Source organism: Myotis brandtii, unplaced genomic scaffold (assembly GCF_000412655.1).
Source record: "Myotis brandtii unplaced genomic scaffold, ASM41265v1 scaffold305, whole genome shotgun sequence".
NCBI lineage: Eukaryota > Metazoa > Chordata > Mammalia > Chiroptera > Vespertilionidae > Myotis > Myotis brandtii.
The window spans coordinates 3,268,449-3,277,176 of record NW_005361652.1 but is presented as its reverse complement, the minus strand read 5'-3'; the positions used below and the strand labels follow the sequence as shown (position 1 = coordinate 3,277,176).

At 40.4% G+C, this 8,728-nt stretch overlaps 1 protein-coding gene across 4 annotated transcripts in view; it reads right to left on the bottom strand.

Annotated features, from left to right (window-relative positions):
• ARMCX2 (armadillo repeat containing, X-linked 2) overlaps positions 1-868 on the bottom strand; it is a 4,756-nt gene extending 3,888 nt beyond the window's left edge. The window contains exons 1-3 of one of the 4 annotated variants that reach the window (XR_001362790.1): positions 698-868; positions 355-447; positions 3-85 (exon numbers count right to left, since the gene is read on the bottom strand). The gene's annotated coding sequence lies outside the window, so the exon portion shown is untranslated. Of the gene's footprint in view, positions 1-2; positions 98-354; positions 448-697 lie in introns of all 4 variants that reach the window. The other 3 variants (XM_005869869.2, XM_005869868.2, XM_005869870.2) reach the window with 3 other exon arrangements.
• Positions 869-8,728: the final 7,860 nt, after the last annotated feature.

Genomic DNA, 8,728 nt, shown 5'->3' with positions numbered 1-8,728 from the left:
ACAGCCATTTCTCCTGCCAGGGTAATCGGACTTCTATTCCAGGACTGCAGAAACGGAGATGAAGGACTGTGTGGGCCGGAGGTGTCTGGAAAGCAGCCTGGGAGTTAGCACCGTGGTTTAATTCCAGATTCTTTCGGGTCCCCCCTCCTGTGAAGCCCAGCGCCAAACCCTCCATCTCCCCTACAGAGGCTGGCACACCCATTTCCCAGCACCCCCAAAGGACACACAGCCGGCGGGGGCTGAGGGGGAAGGGGAGGGTTCAGGGATGATGATGGGGTGGGGGAAGGTATCTGCAAAGTGAGGGTGGGAGTGAACCTGCCAGATTGTTTCCAAAAAGCATATCCCTCCGGTTACCTTCTCCCAACCTCTCCAAGGCCTTATTGCGCTGCCACGTTTATTTCCCTTCCCTGCTCCTCTCAAAACAAGATGGGATGTGGGGTGCAGGGCCTGGGTGTCAAAACCAAAACCAAAACACATTGGTTGGGAGAGGAAGTAAGCGGATTCTCCCCAAGTATATCAGTCTTTATGTCCCCCTTCCCCTTCTCCCCGCCGCCCACCAAAATGAAATGCGACTGAGCACGGGGGTCTGGAAAGCCGGCCAGGAGCAGGCGAGGCGGTGGTGCCCGTGGCCTCAAACTCCCGCATCTCGGGACTACCCTTTTCAGGAGTGCCAGGTCATGCCCACCCTCACACCCACCTGCCCGGATCTGGGGGAATGTTCTCCTCCTCCTCGCCTGGGTTAAGCGCACGGCAGTGCGCAGCAAAATAGAGTTGGTACCCAGAGGAGGACGAAGGACAGCGATCAGGGCTTTAAGTACCTTTGCCCACGTCAGCTCTTAGTCACGTGAGGGCCGCGTCGCCAGTAAGCTTGAGTCTCCAGTTTCCACTCCCACCAAAAGAACGAGCCTCCGCCTTTACCTCCACTCTCACTTCACCCTAACACATTAGGTCCTGTCACTCATTTTTTTTTTGTCTTTGTAGTCCCAGAAGCCAAAAGTAAGTCCCCTTTCCATGTGTTAGAATTTGCCTTTCTCTGGCTACCGGGGAGGGAGATATATCTTCTGGGGTTATTGACAATTTTAATCTTTTTGTTGTTGTTGGGGAATTGTCTCATTCTCTTTTAGGCAACTGGACACTCTTCCCTGGCTCCACCTCCAATTCCTGGTCACCTGGTGCCCATCACTTCCCCTGTAGTTGGGCCCCTACTCCAGTATAGGTAAGGGTCAGAGTATAGGAAAGGAGACAAGAGGTGGGAGTGGGGCTACACTTCTGTAACATTCCTTGGTTTTGTTTTTAAAGCTATCACCACCCTTCATTATAATAGTAAGTACAAGAGTTCGGTGTGGGAAGCAGCAACAAAAAAGAGTGGGTGTTTTATAAAAAGATTTCACACTAATATTGGAAGGCACCATTAATATTGGTTCATTTTTACCACATAGAAAATGAATTCTACTGGCCACATGGGATATAGTTTTCAAAACACACTAAGGTATTTAAACATTTAAAAATGGAATTTCTCTGATAAACATGCTTCCATATGATCTATAAATTGGCCCATGGAGAGGTGTTCAGTTGTCTGATCTTACTTACTTTGGACAAATAATATCCTTCTTTTTCTCTTTCTGGGACACCTTTTAAGTTGGACAAATAAATGATCCTCTCTTGTTGTTAGAGGGCACATTTATTTAATGTTCCCAAACCACTGCTGACTGCTGTGTGAACCTCCTGTAATTTGGTGGCTGTAACCATGACAGTTTTGAACACCTGTCCTGGGATTAGTTTACAGTTTTGTGATTCAGCTCTAGGCAAAAGGAAGCGCTGTCAGGCCAAGGAAATGACTGATGTGAGGGATGCAGAGATGGTCAAATCCTCAAGGGGACAGGGGAAGGTGCTCCCTCTCTACCCACTCCTATCTGCCAGAGCTTCTCATCCCCTGCAGTCAGGCACCTGACTTGCTAACTCAGAGGTATACATAAACAGGTGACCAAGATGATAAATGCCACCTTTACTCAGGTGACCAAACTGAGTAAATGCCTTTGGCTTCTTCCATCCTTCTCTCCCCTAAATTCCCACACAGGTAACTCAGGAATGCATCGGAGGGATTGTTGTTCCCACCTACCCCTGCAGCTGTGGGTTTCCATAAAACCTGGAGAAGTGATTGTTGGGGAAGCACCCAGGCCTGCCTGCGCTGCCCTCATTCAAGGTGCAAGAGTTAACATTGCTCTTTATACTGTCTGCTGCTACCACCTGGCCTGAGAGGTGCAGCCTCCTCTCACCTCTGGCCTCTTCACTGCAGGGCACTCATGGAGAACCTAGCTTTGCTACAGGGTCATGACCTGCAGCCCACACCCACTTTGGTGACCCCACAACTAAATATATGCAGTGCCCCAAAGGACTCTCCCCACTGACCACCTGATTAACCTAGAGTAGGCATTCTCAACTGGTCACCTCTGTGGTCATGTGAAATTCTATGCAAGATTTTGATATTGAGTGTATGTGTGTATTTACTTTCCAAAAACAGAGGTCTCAAGAGGTCTGTGACTACTACCACAAATATAGAGAATCCATACAATGACCTAGAGAATCTGTGTTATATAGAATAGTTCAGATTAGGAATCTCTTGTGTGTGTTTTTCTGGTAATAATAGTAATATGTATTAGTGGTTAAAATATTCAAAACAATAAGGAAATATATGAAGTAATATATTTTCCACTCCCAACCACTACTAACAATTTCTTTCTTTTTATGAACATATTGGTAAGTGCATTTATGCTTATTAATCGAGTTCCAAATTGAGTAACAAGAAGCAAATAATAAGTATTTGGAATTTGTATTGTAATTGCAGAAATATGCAAATTAATTTGAGGAATGTTGACATCTTAAATTGAGAGGTCCCCTCCATGAATAAGATATGTCTTCATTTTGCTCAGATCTATTTGTATGTTTGTTAATCAAATTTCATAAGTTTCTTTAGCTAATTCCTATTACTTTTTAGGTTTTTCCTAAGTATTTAGTAGTCTTTATTGCTGACATGCTATTCCTTTCTCCAATTTTAGCATCTGATAGGTAATTTCCCATTTCAGGAAAATGTTATATACCATTATATATTTATTTTATATCTGCCAATAAAAATCTGTCTTATTAATTCCAATAAATTTCAGGTGATAACTTTAGTTTTTGAGGTATGTATACATACCTCAGACAATCTACAAATTATGATTTTTTTCATTTCTTCCTTTACAATATTTATACCATTTTTTCTTTTCTTTGTGTGTTACATTGACTAGAACCTCCAGAACTATGTTGAGTAATGGTGGTGCTTGAGCACCTCCTTATCTTATTCTTGAAGGAAGTTGAAATGCTTCTTTTGTTTCATCATTTAGTATAAATTTTGCTGTTTCTGATATATTCTCTCTTTTTTCAAGGCTAATTTCATTTATGTTTGCTAATACTGCAAAAAAAAAAGTGGTACAAAGAAATAATGTCACAGAGTGGAGGCAGATTGTAAGTTCTGTAGGCTTGGTAGCCCACAAGGAGTGAGGAATATGGCAGGTCAGAAGAGTCTTTGATATGTTCTTCATCAGGTTAAGGATTTTTAAATATCTAATTTAATTTAACCAATAATAATTCATTAAATTATATATAATTCTTTATTGCATAAATTAAGTTTCATTCTTTTTGTATTATGCTAGTAGTTGTTTTGTTTTTTTAAATTAGAAATGGGCAAGTTTCTCCTTCAGTTCGTTGTTGTAATGAATGGTATAGATAGACCAGCCTCCCTGTCACTTTAGTTTCCCTATAGTCTATTCCAGTGGTTCTCAACCTGTGGGTCGCGACCTCTTTGGTGGTTGAACGACCCTTTCACAGGGGTCACCTAAGACCATCCTGCATATCAGATATTTACATTATGATTCATAACAGTAGCAACATTACAGTTATGAAGTAGCAACGAAAATAATTTCATGGTTGGGTCACAACATGAGGAACTGTATTTAAAGGGCCAGAAGGCTGAGAATAAACCACTGGTCTATTCTCAACACATCCTCTGAATTTAAACTCCTTCCCCTCTTCTCATTTAAAGTAAATGCAAATGTTTTTACTCAAATTCACAAGGCCTTTCTTTCTACAACCTTATTACCTCTCTGCCTCATCTTTATGGAATTCTACACTGCTGTAAAAAAGAAGGAATTCTTACCATTTGCAACAGCATGGATGGAACTAGAGAGCATTATGCTAAGCGAAATCTGCCTCATCTTTTATTGATCTCTTTCTAGCTCAGCCATCCTGACCTCCTGGATGTTCCTGGAACATATTAGACTGTATGCCTTCACAAAACTTTTGTATTTGCTTGTCCTCCTACCTGGGATAGTCTTCCCCCAGAAATCACCATACTTAGATTTCTCACTGACTTCAAGTCTTTACTCAAAAGGTCATCTTTCTAGTGATTCCTTCCCTGGTCACTCCATCTAAAAGCTCAACCCCTCTTGACTTTTCATATCTTTTCCTGCCTTTAATTTTTTTCTTTTTAGTATGTACCACTAACAATATACTGTATATTTTATCTTTTTATTTTTTGCCTCTCTCACTACAATGTAAAGACCAAAAGATTAGAAATTTAGGTCTGTTTTATTCACTGCTGTAACCACAGCATCAAGAATAATGCACTGCATGTAGTAAATAGTCAATAAATGTGTTGAATAAATGAATGAAAAGTTTTCAAACACTGAACCACTCTCTTGCATTCCAGAATTAAAGCCTAGTTAGTTATGTCATAATATCATATTGGCAAACTTTCAGACAAGTAATTAGTTAAATTAGGGTCTTGTTATGTGACGAGATGTGGAAGAGATTAAAATTGCTTTGAGTGGCATGTGTAAAACTCATTATGCAGAGAGAATGGTTGTTTATGATACATGGCTTTTTAAAAAAAATATGTTTTATTGATTTTTTACAGAGAGGAAGGGAGAGGGATAGAGAGTTAGAAACATCGATCAGCTGCCTCCTGCACACTCCCCACTGGGGATGTGCCTGCAACCAAGGTACATGCCCTTGACCGGAATCGAACCTGGGACCCTTGAGTCTGCAGGCTGACGCTCTATCCGCTGAGCCAAACCGGTCAGGGTGATACATGGCTTTTTACATTTAAAAATTTATTACATATATTAGGTTAACTGGTAATAACATTGTGTAAATTTTAGGTGTACATCTTTATAATATATCATCTGTATACTTTATTGTGTGCTCACCACCTGAAATCTAGTCTCCTTTCATCACCATATATTTGACCCCTTTTACCCTCTTTGCCCTCTCCCGAGCTCCTTTAGTAAACATCATTCTGTTTTCTGTATCTATGAGTTTTTGTTTTGTTTGTTGTTCATTTGCTGCTTTTTGTTTTATATTCCACACATGAGTGAAATCATACAGTTCTTGTTTGTCCTTTTCTACATGACTTATTTCACTTAGCATAATATTCTCAAGATCCATCCATGTTTTCACAAATAGCAATATTTAATCTTTCTATGGTTGAGTAGTATTCCACTGTATGTATGTATCACATCTTCTTTATCCAGCTGTCCATCAAAGGACACTTAGGTTGTTTTCATGCCTTGCCTATTGTGAATAATGCTGCAATAAACATAAGGTTACATGTTTCTTTACAAATAAATGTTTTCTAATTTCTCATTGCTGGGTTATATGGTAGCTCTATTTTAAATTTTTTTAGGAACCTCCATACTGTTTTCTATATTGGTTATACCAATTTACATTCCCACCACCAGTGTACAAGGGTTCCCTTTTCTCCACATCTTCTCCAACACTTGTTATTTCATGTCTTATTGATAATATATGGTATTGGCAGAAAAACAGAGCAATGGAACAGAATTGAGAGCCCAGAAATAAACTCACACATAGATAGGCAACTAATTTTAAGCAAAGGAGCCAAAAACACACTGGAGAAAGGAAAGTTTTTTTCAATAAATTAAATGGTGTTGGGAATACTGGAAAGCTGCCTGCAAAAAAAAAAAAAAAAAAGGAAAGAAAAGAAAGTAGATTGCTATCTGACACGAATCATGAAAGTTAACTCAAAATGGATCAAAGACTTAAATATAACACCTAAAACAATGAAATACATAGAAGAAAACATAGGGACTAAACTTATGGACCTTAGTCTCAGTGGGGTTTCTACAAATTTAACCATAAAGGCAAGGGAAGTAAAACAATAAATAAATGGGAATACATCAAGCTAATAAGCTTCTGTGCAGCAAAAGAAACCAACAAAACAAAAAGGCAACCAATTTAATGGGAGAAGGTGTTTCCAAATGATACTTCCTGTAAGGGGGCAATATCCAAAATATATAAATAAGTCATACAAAAATACATACTTTTCCAAGGAAGACACACAGATGGGCACAGATCTATGAAAAGATGCTCAACATCACCAGTTATAAGGGAAATGCCAATCAAAACCACAATGAGATACTACCTCACACCTGTTAGAATGGATACATGCCTTTCTTTAAAAAGTGGATCTTTTTTCTTAAATGAAAACATTTCTATACTGTTTTCTAATGATAAAAATAATTCATATTTATGTTAAAAGGGAACAGAATATTGGTATCAAGAAAATAATAAACTCATTACTACTCTTCTGCTTCCTTTCCTGACACCCCTTCCCCATCCCCATTTCCAGATATTTGTCAGGACTGCAGAGGTAAAACTAGTGATTCCAAAGAAAAACAGGTGGAGAGAACATAGAAAAGGATGGAACAATCTCCCCAGAGAAGCAGTAGAATTGGTCAGTAGCTCAGGAGAAGGTGCTGCCCTTTTCAAGCGTCAGAGAAAGACAACTGGTTTGTTGGCTGTGTAAAGACTAAAACAGTGACATTGATTTGCAAAGTGATAGGACAGTGGTTCTCAACCTTCCTAATGCCGTGACCCTTTAATACAGTTCCTCATGTTGTGGTGACCCCCAACCATAAAATTATTTTTGTTGCTACTTAATAACTGTAATTTTGCTACTGTTATGAATCGTAATGTAAATATCTGATATGCAGGATGTATTTTCATTGTTACAAATTGAACATAATTAAAGCATAGTGATTAATCACAAAACAATATGTAGTTATATATGTGTTTTCCGATGATCTTAGGCGACCCCTGTGAAAGGGTCGTTCAACCCCTAAAGGGGTCGCGACCCACAGGTTGAGAACCTCTGTGGTAGGGGGAAATGGAGGGAGGGATGGATCGCATGGTCCTATCTGCTCTCTTTACTTCCATACAGGTTTCATAAAGGGAGCAGAAATTTGGGATCTGAATTCACCAGTGACAAGACCTCAGGTGACTAGGAGCTTATCTACTAGTATGTGCCGAAGTCTTGGTTCCGATATTGAAGTCAACCCACTCAGGTAACCAGCTCCCTATTTCCTTGGAGGTGGTGTGACTGGGCATGGAAAGAGGAGGAGGAGGAGGAGGAAACGTGGGTTGGTGTAAGGGTGGATGTTGAGTGGAGAGTCCTGGGGTGAGGGGGAGAGTAGCAATACAATTTCCAGTTTGGAGGCGCTTATCTGTTTCTCCACCAGGACACTGAACTCCGCCTTTTTTTAATTTTGTGCCTTGTAAAGGTAGGGCAGTACCAGCAGAAATGAGAAGTGATATGTGTTAGTGACTTGAGAAAGTGAAGGGGAGGAAGCAGTTATTGGGGAGCTTGAGTGATGGGGGACCAGCAGGTGAGATACAGGCTTGACAACATGGACCTGGAACAGGGAAAGTTCTGGGGTTTGGACCCACTTTTGGGTGTTGGTGCATCAACCAGAGCACTAAGTCCCCATTGTCTCCTATTTGTTCCTGTCTGATTCTGGCATTGGTCTGTCCATGTCTGCCTGTCCATGTACATGTATGGGGGTTGTCCATGCAAAATAAGGAGAAGTCCAAGGACTCATTTCCTTCTTCCCTCATCCTCAACACCCTCCTACCCCCTAGATCCAGCTTGACTGCAACTTCACCAGCCGAAGATACGCCTGCAGAATGGGCCATTCTCAGAATCTGGGCTTGATGGTAGTGAGACTGGTGATCCCAGCTGGCACTTGGTATTACATATACCAACTGACCTGGGGTGGAAAGCAGAACAAGAAAGGGCCAGATGATTCAAGACATTATTCCTGACTACAAAAAAGTTTAGAAAATACCAAAAAAACTGTAAGGAAGGAAATAAAAACAAGCCACCAATAATTGTCATTTCTTGTCTTTCCTTGGAGGACTGTGGATGTGTATGTTGAACATTACTGCAATTATACTGTGCATGTTATTCTGGATTTTTTTCAGGTTCCACTGCAAGTTATGCCTTTTTTAAAAAATATATATTTTATTGGTTTTTTACAGAGAGGAAGGGAGAGGGATAGAGAGTTAGAAACATTGATGAGAGAGAAACATCAATCAGCTGCCTCTTGCACACCCCCTACTGGGGATGTGCCCGCAACCAAGGTACATGCCCTTGACCAGAATCAAACCTGGGACCCTTGAGTCCACAGACCGACGCTCTATCCACTGAGCCAAACCGGTTAGGGCCAGGTTATGCCTTTTATTAGTTAGTGAAAATGTTTCATAAACATTCTTTAAATGGATTATATTATAAAAAAATATAGCAATCATAATCTTTCCCTTTTGCTGGCCTTTCGTGTAGCATGTATGAAACAATTTTCAGACTCAGCTGTGCAAGAAATATCACAAGGTC